We start from the raw sequence: 17871 nt of genomic DNA, 5'->3' as shown, positions 1-17871 counted from the left end.
CCCCTGCCACCCCCTCTAACACCAGTTCTTGCGCCATTACTAGCTCCAAATACACCAAGCGGCTGTGAACATGTAAAGTAGTATTCAATTCTTTCTCTATATTGATTCAAACGCGGCCTGCCACGTGAATTAGTGTACTGGGGATCTCGTAGAGTTGTGCCTTCAGTTTCATCTGAGTCATCCTGGTCGGGGTTGGCACGATCATTTCGTCGTCCCAGTTTTGAAGATCATGCACCATCTTCTTCAAATTGTGCTTAACATATTGAACCTTCACGCTAGTGCCTAGTGCTATATCACAAGCCATGTCAAAATACTTCAACATGCTCCTGTATGCCTTGTACTCAGGAGTCATGTTTGGGTAACCAACTTGATGGAACCGATTCAAGTGTGGCCTAATAACATCGCTTCTCCACCTTGTAAGTATATACCTTTCATCAATTTTATCAATCTTCTTGTGCGACAAGATCTTGAGTATATGGCAACAAAGTATCCCTCTAGACTCGAACCATTTGCAGCTGCAACTAAAATAATCGCCGATAGATATATATTCAACAGTGTACTCAACTGGATTTCCATCATTTTTTAATAACCAAATAATCACTAACGATGAATTTCTCAACATCAGGGACAACTTGATGATCGTCGGGGCTGCTGAATTCACAATGATACAATTTCCTTAGTCGCGTCTTGAAAAATTCATACACTGTACGCATATAATATTGAATTGCCTGCTGTTGCTCCCAAACGCATATGCAAGTATACGTGGTCGACAAGTAATATAGGATAGTATGTCCAGATACCGTACCCATAGGGACTTGTGATTAACTATCAATCGAATTAAACCAAACAATTAATCTATTCAAGCGAATCCTAAAGTATGAATATTTAACTAAAGATAATCTAGAGTAGTAAACTAAGAGATTAAAGAAAACAAGTTGGCGAATTATAGAGATGAATTTAATGTGAGTGAATATTCTAGAGATATGGGTTAGCTAACAATCCCGTTGAGTTTTCCACCTAAATCGTCTAATTAATTTATCTGGTTAATTGATTGACAGGGTTAATATTGCTCGTAGCCTTCTCCCGAAGTACAACTCGCCTATTCAAGCTAACCTAACGCCTATATTCCTATGGAATTAGGATTAACAAGAACGCATTTATAATTCCCATATAATAACCAAGCAAGGAGATTAGGTATATTCCTATCCTAACCGCAAATCCGCTCCCCCTAAGAGTTAAGATCTTGCTCTACTCAATCTTATATGCATTCTAGAATTCCCTCTCCCGAGTTCAATCCTAGATTCGTAGATAGTATTCAATTGGTGATCAAGCAATCAAATGATTAAGCGCAAGATTGAACAAATAAACCAATATGATAAAATAATAAGAACAACTCAAGCTTCAAACTACAACGTTCATGTAGCACCCAAAACTCGAGAACTAATAAACTATAAAATTAAAGGAAGAGAAGAGAAGAAAAACTAGTTAGAAGGCTCCTCCAAGCGTGGTGTTAGATATCACCAAAAGTGGCATCCTCTCCCGTCCAAAAATTACTCTAAAAATGTTCTCTCATGTATATATACCAAGTAGGGTTGGGCCCAAATAATTATACTTTCTCCAATGTGAAAAAGGACACTTTTCCCGGGTGACTAGCGCGAGCTCGCGCATCCTTCGCGCGTCTCTTCGCGCACTATTCTGCCTCAGCCTTTAACGCGCGCGACTTCGCACGTTCTTCGCGCATTTTTCACCCTGTTCCGTTCCAAATTTGGAAAAACGTAAAACATGAAAATTGTAGCCCTTTGAGTTAGCTTTCCAACCATATATTGTGGATCCAAACTGGAGTTCTGAGCAAAAGGTTATATCTATTTTACTAGACAGTGCACAATCTGCCTACTGAAGTCTTCGTTTGCTCTAACTATCATCCGTTGACCCCCAAACACGATCCCGGATTAATTCCTTGGGCTTTTACTCAGACTTCAAAGCTCCAAATCACTTGAATTCATTTCATAACATCTACATAGCTCGGAATCACTCCTACAAGGCATAAAACACACAGTTAGTGCAAAACACTAGCGATTAAAGCTCAAACTCAATTAAAGTGCAGTAAATTAGAGTGTATCATCGACTAATCGACTAAAATACGTAATTATAGCCTATCATCACCTGCTCCTCCCACTTGAACATTGACTCACACACAATTTGAAAGCCCTTTGACCTGTATTCCGCTTCCAACTCTTTCTCATGCTTAGCTCTTATAGCTAACTCATACTGGTGAACAAACATCCTAAGAGTGCTTTGACGGGTAATATATCCATCAAAGAACGCATGCATCCCCTCACTTCTTTGCGTAGATAGCATACCAGCCTAAAAAACACATCAAGGTACACAAGAACACATTTTTCCTTCTCGGAGTAAAGCCTGTTGAACCAATTCCATGTATGTATATTATATCTTGCAATATATTCTGTCCATTTTCTCTCAAAAACTTCAATAGTAATGCTATCAAGGACCGTGGATTTAAATTCTCCACGTGCAATTTTAGAAGGACGAACACTGTTGATACCCAAATTTTTCCTATATATTTTTAATATGCAAAATACTTTCAAAATAGCATGTGCATGCATATATAAGTATGTCCAAATGTTTTACTATTTTTCCTTAATTTTTAAAGATTTTTCAATCAATTTATTGCCCTATTTTATCTAGAAAAAGCCCAATAATTATTCCCAAAATTATCATTTTGGTAGTTCATTTATTGGATTCTCATATTTATGCTAAAATATAGCTAAGATAATTTTTACATATTTTTACAAATTTATTTAGTATTTTTAAAGCTAAATTGCATATAATTGCAATATTAGTCTCTTTTAGATTTAATTACGTTTATATCTATAAAAATTAAGTCCAGTATTTTTAATTTTGATAATTATGTACTATTAGTCATTTTAGTACCTTTAATTTATTTCCAGAAATTATTTTACTATTTTTATAAATCAAATAGGGAAAAGTGGCTATTTAAATGTTAGCCCATTTTCATTTCAATTTTAGCCTGATTTGGCACCCCAATTAAACCCAATCTGAGGCCCAATTACCCTGACCCAATCCCCATTTAATCCGACCCAAGCCCGTCTTCATAACCCACCCACTCGCCCGCTTTAATCCAGGCCGTTGATCATTCAGATCAACGGCCAACAACAATCCTTACCTTTTTTTAATTCAAACGACCCCTAACCCTAACCCCATTTCATACACTCCGCCGCCTCTGGATCCCCTTCTCTCTCAAAGCCTAGCCGCCGCCCTCAACTACAACCCTAAAATCTCCCAAATCAATGGCTTCCAAGATCATCGGAGACCTGTATCCACCTCCTATATCTTCTACATGCCCGGTAATCATCGTTTCAAGGCTATATCCTGGAAAAGTTGTCGCGCCCCTTTTTTCTCGCGAAATCGGGTTTATGACATTTGGAGGGACAAATCATTCCTTTTGGGAACTGGGTTTGCATTTTTGAAGAGCCGCCACTTAATGATTAGGGCGCATTAGGACACCAAAAGAGTTTGATTTGAATAACCTGAGATAGGGTAAGGGCTTGAAATTATTCTAAGGGGAAGGTGTTAGGCACCCCTCAGAATCCACTAGTGTGGTTCCCGGCCAGAAAATTATTATGAATTGAGGTGCAATTAATATATAGGCAGATAAGGCTCAAATAAGAGGGGATTTCAACACATAGTGGTTTGAAAGTAAACAAAGTTTGGAAGAATAATTAAAAGAGCTAATTTTAAAATAAGGAAATACAATGTTAAAAGAGAATAAAGCATAAAGGAGGGGGGGGGGGGTCCTAGGTTTATAAAAAATATGGATCACCCCACAAGATGTCCGGTAATCACTCCTTAATGAGGGGCTACACGTGACATTATCGCGTGGTCATCATACCCATATCTACCCTTCCCACCTCGTTAAGGTATTTAAAGCGCGGATTGGTATCGATTACTTATTGCATGCTATTACCCGTCCCACTCCTATTAGTCCTGGAGTCACTCCTCTAAGACGACATACAAAACACATATTGCACATTTTGGGGGAAAGCATATAAACAAACAAAGGCTCATATATACCTCCTTAAATAAAGAAAGCATATAATTAGCATGACTTGCACATATTTTTTAGGTCTGATTAAAAATACCAAAGACGAGGGAGTTTAAAAATTGAGGCAGATTGGTTTATTACATAACTCAGATAAGAAGTCCGAATCAGGCATGCTCGCTGGTTGTAATGATTAATAAACAAATCCAGTTTACAGTTATTACTCTAAGGCTTGCCTAAGTGTTTAGACGGGGTCTTATAGGCATGATATCTACTGATTTTAGAAGGTGATGAGATAGTAAGGCTTGAAATGAATTGTTTGAAGTCCTATATGCATACTTGTTAAACTGAGGGACTTAGATTATTAAAAGAGATACAGAACGTACAAAAATTAAATAAATTGGTTACATGTTCTGCAGGTGATAGCATCTACTTTTATTGACTATGAATGAAAACGAATCAGAATTGCTCGAGGATCCCTATAGGCATGATTTCTATGCGTTACTGATTTTAGACATGGTATCTAATTGCAGAAACCTTATAGACATGGTGTCTAAGTGCAGAAACTTGTTTTAAACCTTATAGACATGGTATCTAAATGTAGAAACTTGTTTTGAACCTTATAGACATAGTGTCTAAATGCAGAAACTTGTTTTAAACCTTATAGACATGGTATCTAAATGCAGAAACTTGTTTTAAACCTTATAGGCATGGTATTGAAATGTAGAAACTTGTTTTAAACCTTATAGACATAGTATCTAAATACAGTTTGAATCATGTGGAATTAAAATATTCCTATAGGCATGGTTTCTAGGTGAAGTTTGAATATGCAGAAGTTAAAACACCCTATAGGCATGGTTTCTAGGTGAAGTTTGAATATGCAGAAGTTAAAATACCCTATAGGCATGGTTTCTAGGTGAAGTTTGAATATGCAGAAGTTATAGGCATGATATCTACACCTGCATGCATAGTTTCCCACCTTTTTTTTTTTCACTAGCTAGCCCCAAATGTTTATTACAACTTATTACAAACCAGAATAATAAATTACATCAGAAAAGTACAAAGAAAAGTACAACCAGGGGAAGCCTGATTCTTGACTTCCTCTCTGAGTTATGAGATAGACCAACTCAAAGACCATTGATCCAAAGCCTTTCTCCAATTTGAGTGTGTCAGAGTTCCCTAAGAGCCTCAATAGGACTCCGGACAGTGCTCACACCTAAATTGTATCACCAGAATAGGGACAAGGGCAGTGTGGAAGTGCCAGCCCTCAAGTGTCAAAGTTTAGAGGGAGCTCATGGGTCCCAAGGCAAGGCTCACAAGAGGGGGGCATAACTTAAGTCTAAGAGAGAGTGCAAATGAAGAAACAGAGTTCCGAGGGAATAAAGGAGAGGGAAAGAGGTGTTGGGAAACAACCATAAACAAGTTGATAATTTCATACAAAAGGAGTTCAGGGGTTGGGAAATTGCAAAGAGCCTATGTACTTAGGCAAGGGTCAGCTTTGGGCATGCACAACAATAGAAGATGATGGCATGCCTATAAGCCCACCAGAACACACAATACTAGAGAAACATAGAGGTTATGATCCCAGGGATCAAGTTTGAGTCATGGACAACAATGCTCAATACTGTCATGCCTCAAACGAACCATCAATATTAAACACATTGGGGTAGGGGTTTAGGATACTTAATACATAGATTTAGAATAGGAAGAAAGAAGTTACAGCATGCCAGGATAAAGTACTGAATTAAACACAAACAGTAGGCAGACAAGAAGGCAAAAGCATTAAGTAAACATATTGTTGTGATGCTGAAAGCTTAATCAGAACATACCAGTTCAAAGAAGCAAAATACAATAAAGGCAAGGTAGCAAGATTTTGAAATATAGCTTTGGCTTTCAGCCAGCTAAATAGGTCACAGTAGAGGTAGTAAAGCAGGAGAGAATGTTTTTAGTGTAAGTGATTTTAGACCTAAGAGTGTTCGTGTGTGTGATAATGAAAGAGCAAGGTATTTATAGTTTGAAAACAGGTAGAAAATAAGGCAAGAATCATAGTTTAGTAGTAATTATGGAACTATGTACTAATTAAAATTCAAATCAGTCTCAAAGACTTCTTTTAATTAAGGTGTTAAAATTAAACGGTAATGGGCAGAAAACATTTAAGGAAAAAATCAAGTAGAGCATCATGTGCAGAATAGACAATTAGGGGTAAGTACATAGAGGTTTAATTAAGGGAACAACTAATGAAGAATATTTGAAATACTCGGTTAACCAAATAAGGTAAGAAACACAATAAATTTGCAGAATATGGAGACAATCAGCACATAGTAAATCAAGGAGTCGGGGATTAAAAATTACTGATTTGGAGAGAATAACATGGGTTCCCATGATGGACAAATAAACCAAGCTAAAAACAGGAGAATCGAAAGTCTAAAGGGAAGTTTTCAAATCATTTTAGAGGGAAATTTAGCATATAAAAGAGTGCATAAACATTAGGCATGCGAGGTTGAACTTATGACAAAGAGAAGCATCATGCAATAACAATCACAAAGCCAGTAGATAGTGAACTATCGAAACATGGTAGTCACATAGGACAATTTCACCAACTTAGTAATAGAGAAAAAAGAGAGTATCAGAAGCATGCAAAAGGTCAAGTAAGAAGACCTTTCTAAAAAATATAGTCGAGTTTCAATGATGGCAGGAAATCATAATCACATAAAGAAACGGATGTTGAAACAAAAGATTTTAAATCTAGTCGAGCAACAGATGAAGCAACTTCAGAAGCTCCAATAAGTCCAAAGAAATTAGGGTTTTGAAACCAATCAAATTCAGAGATGATGGACAAGTAAATCACACAGCAAATAGTCTCAAAACTCGAAGGAACCCAAAATTTTAGGATTTTCACCATCAAACGAGTCTAGAGATGAAAAACAAGTAAATCAGACAAATACTAACAAAAAATAGATTCAGAAATCTCAAAAAGGTTAAGGCCCTTAACATGCAAAGTCAAGTAGAAGAACAACATAAGGAAATACGGTAGAACATGTCAAAAAATCAGAGAAAGCTTCGAAATAGCTTAACAAAACCTAAATCGAAAAAGATAAAGGGGTTTTGAAGGCAGAGTTTTGAAGGAGACCTTGAGAAGAACGTTTAGAAGTTTAGAGTAAACACGAATCTAAAACAGATCTAAAAGAAATCGAAAGAACCTCAAAGGTTAGGGTTTCAGAAGAACCCCAGATGGTGAGAAAGGCTTGGAAAATCATCGATCTAAGCAGGAGAAGTCAAGAGTCAGGCTTGAATAGCCATGGCTGGCCGGAGCAAGGTCAAAGATGACCTGATACAGCCATAGAACTGAAATCAACCAAGGTCTGGACCAGACTTTTCCAGGATCTAGCCTTGAAACCATGATAATCGGGCATTTAGAAGAATGAATTTTGCGTTCTGAGGCCTTAAAAACCTCTTTTAGTATTACCTCAATTGGCGTGCGTAGTCCAGGCATATAGCCGGAAAGCCTATATGTGAAATTCTGTGAAAAATGGTAATTTTGACTATGAAATGAATTAATTTGACTTCGGTCAACGTTTTGGGTAAACGGACCCGGATCCGGACCCGTGATTTGACGGTCCCGGAGGGTCCGTAGGAATATATGGGACTTGGGCGTATGTCCGGAATCGAATTCCGAGGTCCCAAGCCCGAAAAATGAATTTTTAAAGAAAATTGTATTCTGAAATTGTTTAAAGGAGATGGAAATGAAATTTGATTAGAGCATGTTGGTATGGGGCCCGTATTTTGGTTCTGGCGCTCGGTACAGGTCTTATATATGATTTAAGATGATTCTGTGAAATTTGGTGAGAAACGGATGTCATTTGACGTGATTCGGACTTTAAATAAAAATTTTGATATTTTAAGAAGTTTGAGAAATTTCATTGATCTTGAGGTTTAATTCGATGTTCATGATGTCATTTTGGTGATTTGAGTACACGAATAAGTCCGTAGGATGTTTTTGAGGTTGTGTGTATATTTGGTTTGGAGCCCCGAGGGCTCGGGTGAGTTTTGGATAGGCCACAGGGTGAAATGTTGGACTTAAGGAATTGCAGGCCTGCAGACTTCGCATTTCCCAGCCTCCCTTTGCAATTCCCAGGCTTCGCAATTCCCAAACCCATGTTCGCAATTCCCAGGCTTCGCAATTCCCAAACCCATGTTCGCAATTCCCAAGCTTCGCAATTCCCAAACCCATGTTCGCAATTCCCAGGCTTCGCAATTCCAAACCCCTGTTCGCAATTCCCACATCTGAGACCTGCAACTTTTATACTTAGCCGAATTTTTAACCCATTTTCATATTCTCTCAAAATATAAACACACTTAGGTGATTTTTCAAGGATTTCTTCTTCTCCAAATCAATTGTAATTCGATTTTAACTAACATCCTTCAATTCTTAACATCTTCTAACATGATTTAAACTTCAAATCAATGATTTTCATGGGGAAAATTGGGTGTTTTGGGTAAAACCTAGGTTTTTCAAAAATTGGGGATTTGGACCTCGATTTGAGGTCCGATTTCAAAATAAATTATATATTTGAGTTTGTAGGGGAATGGGTGATCGGATTTTGGTTTGAACCTCGGGTTTTGACCATGTGGGCCCAGGGGTGATTTTTGGCTTTTTGGGTAAAACTTTGGAAAACTCATTTTCATGCATTGGGGTTGATTCATTTAGCGTTTATTGATGTAATTAAGTAACTTGTGACTAGATACGAGCGAATTGGTGGTGGAATCAAGGGGTATAGCTATAATTGAATCGTGAATTGTGTTCGTGGCATCGAGGTAAGTGTTTGGTCTAACCTTAGGTTGAGGGATTAGAAGTTGTGTCTATTTGCTACGTGTTAATTGTGGAGTACGACGTATATGGTGACGAGTATCTATACGTCGGTGTCAAGCATGCTCGTGAGTCTTGTGTATAAGTTGTTATGACTCTGTTGTGGTTTATTGTGCCTCACATGTTATTTCCATCATTGCTCCCTTGCCGGGATGTTTGTTTGATATTATTGTTCCCTTGTCGAGATATTGTTGAGATATCATTGTTCCCTTGCCGGGATGTTTGTTGACATTATTGTTCCCTTGTCGGGATTCCTTGTGATTATTGTTGGCTTGTAAATGGGAGTGGGTGGTGTCGATGCCCCCTTTTTCTCGCGAAATTGGGTTTACGACATTCGGGAAGACAACTCTATTCCCGTTTGGGAATTGGGTTTTTTGGAATTGAAGAGTCGCCACCTAATGATTGAGTGCATTAGGACACTAAGAGGGGTTTTGAATTGGAAAATCAGAGTTCGGGTAAGGGCTAGAAATTATCTCGAGGGGAAGGTGTTAGGCACCCCTCAAGATCCACTAGTGTGGTTCCCGGCCATGCTATGTTGTGACTTTAATGTAAACAAGTATGGAAATAAATTTACACGTAAGGGTTGCTAACAAGCATGTTGGAATTTATAAACGAAGAAGGAAAAGGGATAATGCAGTAAAAAAAATGTGACGACCCAACCCGTCGTCTCATGTATTACAGCCCCGTTCCCCCCATTTATTGCTCTTTCATGTTTCATTATCTGCAACGGGTGAGTTAGAGTTGTATTGAATTGGATTGGATAGGAAATGAGACACTTAGTCCCTTTAAGGAAGGTTTGGGTTGGAAAAGTCAACCGAATGTTGACTTATTAGTTAGAAGGCTCGGATGTGAATTCCGGTGATTCGGTTAGCTTCGGGAGGTGATTTGTGACTTAGGAGTGCGATCGGAAGTGATTTTGGAAGTCCGGAGTAGAATTAGGCTTGAATTGGCAAAGTTGGCATGTTTGGCGAATTCCGGTGGATAGGTGAGATTTTGATCCAAGGGTCGGAATGGAGTTCCGAGAGTTGCAGTAGCTCCGTTAGGTGATTTTAGATATGTGTGCAAAATTTCAGATCATTCGGAGGTGTTTTGGTCGGGTTTTTGATCGAATGCATAATTCGGAAGTTTTTAAGAAACTTTTGCTTGAATTCGATGTGATTTGATAGTTTTAGCGTTGTTTGATGTGTTTTGAGGATGAGAACAAGTTTGAATGAGGTTTTAGGATGTATTGGTGTTTTTGGTTGAGGTCCCGGGGGCCTCGGGGTGAATTTGGGTGGTTGAGCGAGAGTTTTGAAGTTTGCTTCAGGTCTGTTGTTGCTGTCATCTGGTATTTCCGCTTCTGCGGAAATGGACCGCAGAAGCGGTTCCGCAGAAGCGGGTGAGCGATTGCAGAAGTGGCCAGGTGTGGGTTAGGGTAGTTCCGCATAAGCGGAAGTTGGTCGCTTCAGCGGGTCCGCATAAGCGGACATTGTACCGCAGAAGCGGTTTTGAGGGAACCGCAGAAGCGGAGTTCGAGTCGCATAAGCGAAGTCCGGGTTTTTTTAAGTGAAGACCGCATAAGCGGATTTTTGGCCGCACAAGCTGAAGCGGGACCGCATAAGCGAAAATCGCTGTTGGCAGAAAGGTTTAAAGGATTTATTTCATGCGCGAACAAGAGGTAGTTTCCACCATTTTTAAGCGACTTGGAGAGCTTTGGGCGAGGATTTTCGAGGGTTTTGACTGAGAATCAATTGGAGGTAAGTTTCTTGGCCTAATTATTCGAGTTTATGGTAGAAATTACGTGTAAATTGTGGAAAATTCATCAAAAACGGGTCAAGCTAGGGCTTGGAAAGCTGTGATGTAAAAGTGGATTTTGAAAGGGCATTTGAACTCCGATTTTGGTAAAATTGGTATGTGTAGACTAGTGGTGAAACGAGGAATCCAGTGATGTAAATTTCGTAATTTTTCGAGAAGTAGGCCCGGGGCTCGGGTTTTGCCAACTTAGTGAATTTTGGTATTTTTCGAGTCTTTTCGATTGGGTTATGTTTCTTTAGCCTATTGTAATGTATTCGTTGTGGTTTTAATCAGATTCGGCGTGCGAAGTGGTTGATTCGAAAGGCAAAGGCATAGCGAGCTAGACTTGTGGCCGGCTTGAGGTGACTAATAGATGTAGATGATGACCTGAGGGTTTGGAACCCCGGTATATCACATTGTGACGCTATATTGAGGCGAGACACGTACTCTATGACGAGTGTGGGGTCGATTGTGACTGGGGATTGTGACCTAGTCCGTTCCGAATTATGTTCGTACTGCGTTCTTGACTAAAAATTGTTTGGTAATCATCCTACTTTGATTTTATGAATTGTTTGGGGCTTTGTGCCTATCATGTGCATCCTTCGGGGATCCTTATTACTGTTTCCATGATGCTTAGCATATTTCATGATATCAGTCCTGAGTTAGACACTGCCTCGAAATGACTAGTACATAAATAAAGGTTTAAACATTTAGCTATATAATTCCTATAATTGAAACTAAAATGAATAATTTGACTGTGCCCGAGTGGCTTGCATGCATATATATAGGACTGAGTGTGGATCGGGCTGCACGCCGCAGCGAATGTTACTATGATATTGCGCTTGGGCTGTAGGAGCCCCTCCGGAGTCTGAACCCCCACAGTGAGCGCGGGCACCCAAATGGATCGGGCTGCACGCCGCAACGGTCATGTGCATTGCATTGCATTCATGCATTTTATATCTGTTGGTCTTAATTGTCATTGTCTGTTGTTGTTTCATCGTTTAACGTGCCGAATCATTGATTATAGCTTTATATTGTAATATTTCGGGATTTCTTACTTTCAGCCATTATATATGTTTATTACTCACTGAGTTGGAAGTACTCACTTTACTCCCTGCACCATGTGTGCAGATTCAGGTGCTCCGGAGACATAGTGGAGCTGTTTGCTGTCTTCGTGAAGTTTATTTTCAGGAGTTGCTGAGGTAGCTGCCTGACGTCCGCAGGACCCGACTCCTCCCCTTTATTTCATTTATCTTTCCATATCCTAGACTTCTTTATTACTATGGATATAGTACGCTGTTACATCTAGAGGCTCTAGATTCGTGACTCCAGATCTATTGGGGAATGTTTGGATATTCGTTATTATTTTCCGTACTATTTTATTTAGTTTCGGATTGGAACCTTGATATTTGTTATTTTAATCGTATTATTTATTAACGGATTGTGTATTTGGGTTGAGAGTATTTAAATTGGTCGGGCTTGCCTAGCATTAGTGTTGGGCGCCATCACGAACGGGATTGGGGTCGTGACAAAAAAATAAAGGGGAGTTTTGGGTGATTGAAAATACAGAATTTATTGATATTAAACAAAGTAACATAGGGAAAGGGGTCCTAGGTTTATAAATCACATGGATCATCCACACAACACCGGTAACCAATCGTACGCGTAGTGTTATCGTGTGATCATCATCTCCATGTCTACCGTTCCCACCCCGATAAGGTATTAAGCGCGAAATTGTGTCGTTACCTACAGCGTGCTATTACCCGTCCCACCTATCAGTCCTGGAGGCTTTAGGACCACTAATCCTAAAGGGAGGGAGCTTGGCTTTTCAGATGTTCAAAAGGTTAAAATACTAAGGCGAGGCAAAACACATAAGACAGTTATGGGAGCACAAAAGCAATTAAGGCTCAGACAAACCTCCTTTAATCACAGAAATCATGTAGTTTAGCACGTCTTACACATACTGATTAGGTCCAAATTTTGCTTAACGTTAGGCAGGTTGGTTCATTACATATTTTTAGACAAGAAGTTCGCATTAGGCTCGCCTGGCTGCAACTTATCAAAGACTGGTGCAGTTAATTAACTACTTACTTGTTTCCCTAAGTGATGGCATCTACTGGTTTCAGGAATAAGGAAGTGAACTGATTACTGAAAGTTGCCAGTTTTAACAGAATGATACGAGTTCTGCATTTGGCTACTACTGACGGACTAATCTTAAAACGAGTGATTCAGATTGGGTTAATAGTTCCTATAGGCATGCTTTCTAGCATTTTTAATTATAAACACTTTTTACAGGCGTAGCAAGAGTGCAGAAAATCCTACGAGCATGGTATCTAGGATGCAATTGATTATTATTTTGACCTATAACTGTTTGCCTAATGATAGATGCAAAAATGCAGAATCTTAAAGACATGGTTCCTACATGCGGAATTCTTATGAGCAGGATATCTATATGATATGCAGAGTTCTTATGAGCATGATTTCTATATATATATGAAAGTGCAGAATTTCTATGAGCATGGTTTCTACATATGAAAGTGCAGAATTCCTGTGAGCATGATTTCTATAGATGAAAGTGCAGAAATAAGCATGATTTCTATATGTAAAAGTGCAGAAATTCAAAAAAAAACTTCTATAGGCAGGATATCTACCCTTATGCATACACTGATAGCCCTCTCCTTTTTACTAAAACCCCATAAGTTATTACAAAATTTATTATAGACCATGAATCAAACAGAAAATAAAATTACATCAGAGCTTTAAGCTGCATCCAAGGAGCCTAATTCAGACCCAAGGTCTAACAATATGATATGAGCCAACTGCCGGGATCAAGTTCCAAGGCCTTTCCCTTATCTGGAATGTGTCAAAGTTCCAAGGAGTTTGAAGAACTCCACGCAATGCTTACACCCAGATATCATTACAGAGCTGAATTAAAGTGCAGTGTGGAAGGGCCAGCCCTCCAATGTCCAAGTTCAGAGGGAACTCAAGGTCCCAAGTCAAGGCTCATTGGAGGGGGGCGGAACATAGAATCTAGGAACAAGTGTAAGTGCAATAGAGGGAATTAAGGGATGCTAATTTAGACTGGTGGTCATGCCCAGCAACATAGAATGCTGGCACACTCCTGACCAGCCCACTAGCCAAACATTGGAGAGTCAGGACCTATTGAAGGTCAAACCATGGCCTGGGCAGTAATTGGGATACGGTCAGGCCTAAGGTTTCAACTCAACACATAAAGGGGATTAGGGTAGGGATTCATATGAGAACAGAAGCAAAGAAAGGAAAAATACTTAGCATAAGTTACGAAGCATAACAACAAACCACACAAAAGAATGAGACTACAGAATAAACACATAGGGATGAGGCAAAAGTTTAAATAAAGGCATACCAGTTTCAGAAAGAGACAAGAAAAAGAGAGCAGAAGTCTTGCAAAGAAGCCACAGCACAAACAACAAGAGAGAATACTTTGTGTGTGAGTGTGAGTTCAGAAAAGACTCCCGTGTTTTTTCTTGTGTTGAGTGTTAATAAAAGAGCAGGTATTTATAGTGTGAGAAACATGCAGAAATAAGGTAAGGACTGTAATTCAGACATAATTGGAGGAATATGTGTCTTATTAAAATCAAATCAGTATCAAAGACTTCCTTTAATAAAGCAATTAAACCAAACGGTAGCATGCAAGTGTTAAATAAGGAAAGAAATCACGCAGGGCTGGACATGACAAACAAGGAAATATTTTCAGCACACTACGAGTATACCACATGTATTAGGGGTTAAGTTCATTAGACCTTAGTTAAGGAAAGGACTGTAAGAATCCCATACTAATGTAATTAAGGTAATGGGATCAAATCAACTTAAGTAGAAAGGCGGGGTCGATAGGAAAATATTTCAACAAGTCCAAGAAACAAAGGAAATCAAAACAATAAAGGAAAGAATCAATTCAAGAGTGCAATCATAGTTAGACAAAGAGATTTGAAATCAATCCACAATCAAGGTTATTTTGAGAGGGAAATTTGACCTATAAAGAGTGCATAAACATTAAGCATGCGAGGCTAGATTTAAGACAAAGAAGAGTGTCATGCAATCAAAGAAAATCAGTGAGTAGAGGACCATAGGAACATGGTAGTCATCTCAGAGAAGAGGGAATAGCATGCGAAAGGTCAAGTAAAGAGGTCAGAATCGTATGAAGAAACAAAGTTGACACAAAGATTTCGAAACTCAGTCGAACAGTAGAGGAAACAACTTCAGGAACTCAAATAGGTCCAAAGAGACTAGGGTTTTGAAATCAACACATGCAGAGATAAGAAACAAACAAATCACATAACAAATAATCTCAAAACTCGAGTGAACCCCAAATTCTAGGGTTTTTTACCATTAATCGAGTCTAGAGATGAAGACAAGTAAGTCAAGCAAAAAGAAAATATTAACGGAATAAGTGCAGAAATCATAAAGGAACTTGTACTTCCCAGTAGAAGAAACTCATGAGTAATCATAATAAAAGATCAATCATGCAAAAAATACAGTAGAAGAACTTGTAAGAACAAGGTAGGAGAAACACAGTAGAAGAAGCACATAAGGATCATAGAAGAAACATAGTAGAAAAAACATATAAGAATCACAGTATAGCATGTTAAAAGATCAAAGAAACCCTAAATCGGGGAAGATGAAAAGGTTAAAAAGCAAGTTTTGAAAGAAACTTTTGCGAAAACGTTTGAGACCCCAAGATAAACACAGATCTAGGACAGATCTAGAGAAATCAGAAGAACCTCGAAAGGTTAGGGTTTCAGAAGAAACCTAGAAGTGAGAAAGGCCTGGAAAACTCGTGGATCTAAGCCGGAGAAGTTAGACTCAGGCTCGAACGTCCACGATATGCCGGAGTAGAGCCGGAGACGACCATGGAACCCTGAATCAAAGGAGATCTGGGTAGAGATCTTCAAGGTCAGGCCTTGAATCTTCAGAAAACCGGTGTATAAGAGCACCAGGGGGTGGGCGTGAGATCCCCATAGCTTTGGTGGCCATAGATTCCGGTGGATCTCTGGTCTGAGACGGCAAGAGGCGGCTAGGGTTTGAGAACCCTTGAGAGAATTTGAGAGAGTGGAGGGTTTCAGAGGCGGCGGCTGAGGAGAAATGAGGTAGGGTAAGGGGTCGTTTGAATTAAAAAAGGAAAGAGATGAGGGGAGCCGTTGATCTAAAAGATCAACGACTGGGATTAAATGGGTTAAATGGGGACCGGGTTTGGGTATGATAAGAAAGGGTATGGGTCGGGTTATTGGGTTGTGGGATTTGGGGTCCAATTTGGGCTAAAATTGAAATACAAAAAGGGCTGTCATTTAAATAGCCAGTTTACCCCTTTTTAATTTATAAAAATAGTAAAAAAATGACTTGAAAATAAATTAAAGGTACTGGACCAATTAATAACATATAAATATTAATGTAAAAATACTAAAAGTGATTTTATAATTATAGAATGTTGTTAATCGTAAAATAGGCTATAATTACAATTATATGCAATTAGCTTAAAAATACCAAATAAATGTATAAAAATATACAAAAAATACCCCAATTATATCTTAGGGTAAATATGAGAATGAAATAAATTATTCACTAAAAAAATGCTAGTTTAGGAATAATTATTGAATTTTGTAGTATTAAAATAGACAATAAATTGGTTTTAAAATCTTAAAAAAAATAAAGGAAAAATACCAAAACTTTGGGGCATGCTTATATATGCCTGTACATGCTATTTTGAAAGTATTTTGCATATATAAAAAATATAGGGAAAAATTGGGTATCAACAGCTGCCCCTCTTTACCCGGGAAGGATGAAAGAGTTGTCGGGTAAAGATATGATGACCAATTTTGACCGCGAGAAACGACTTGCAAAGGTTTTGACCGCGCTCTGGTTTCTGAGCTGCCTACATATCCCTGGTTTTACAGGAATCAGGTCATATGTAGTTCAGGATGCATCGACGAAGTATGCCGATGGAGGTTTTTGAAGAGACGGGCGCAATATTTAGGTTGGGAAGGGTGATCAGGTACTGATGGGCCGTGAGAACCGGAGCGAGATCTCTCCTGCTGTAATGGCCGTGGCCAGCTGACGTACCTGCAATTAAGTAATACAAGCATATCGTGCGGAATTTAAACGTGATGCAAGTTCCCATTGGACCATGAATGTTGTCTTTGGACGGTAAAGATGACGTCCTCAGACCATGATGTCCCGGGCCATGAAGCGCATAATAAAGGATTCGCAGGCTATGAAGTGATGTTCTCGGGCTATGATAATGGTGCCTCCGAACCATGATGCCTTTCAATAATGATGTGTAGAATATAAAGCAGGGTCCTCGGGCCATGGCATGGGGTTCTCGGGCCATGAAGATGGTGCCTCCGAACAATGACGCCCTTGGACAGTTTGGCGGTATTTCAGCCCATGAAATGCAAGATTTGGCGGTATTTCAGCCGATGTGAAGAAGAAATGTAAATGGCGATATTTCAGCCGACAAAAATTTAGATAAAGCTGGCGATGTTTCAACCGATGTAGAGAATGTAAATGGCGATATTTCAGCCGACAGGAATTTAAATAAAGTTGGCGATGTTTCAGCCGATGTAGAAAACAGGAATTTAAATAAAGTTGGCGGTGTTTCAGCCGATGTAGAAAAATGTAAATGGCAATATTTCAGCCGACAGGAATTTAAATAAAGTTGGCGGTGTTTCAGCCGATGTAGAAAAATGTAAATGGTGATATTTCAGCCGACAGGAACTTAAATAAAGTTGGGGGTGTTTCAGCCGATGTAGATGGAGGTAGAGCTTAACCTCGAAAGGCAGAATGGTAGCCTTATGCAATGCAGAAAAAAAAAGCAGATGGAGACAGTGCTTAGTCTCGAAAGGCAGAAAAGTAGCCTTATGCAATGCACAAATGCAGATGGAGACAGAGCTTAGTCTTGGAAGGTAGAAAGGTAGCCTTATGCAATGCAGAGAAAAATGCAGATGGAGACAGTGCTTAGTCTCGGAAGGCAGAAAGGTAGCCTTATGCAATGCAAAAATGCAGATGGAGACAGTGCTTAGTCTCGGAAGGCAGAAAGGTAGCCTTATGCAATGCAGAGAAAATGCAGATGGAGACAGTGCTTAGTCTCGGAAGGCAGAAAGGTAGCCTTATGCAA

This window comes from Nicotiana attenuata, unplaced genomic scaffold, assembly GCF_001879085.1.
Source record: "Nicotiana attenuata strain UT unplaced genomic scaffold, NIATTr2, whole genome shotgun sequence".
NCBI classification, from domain to species: Eukaryota; Viridiplantae; Streptophyta; class Magnoliopsida; order Solanales; family Solanaceae; genus Nicotiana; species Nicotiana attenuata.
Note: the sequence above shows the minus strand (reverse complement) of the source record.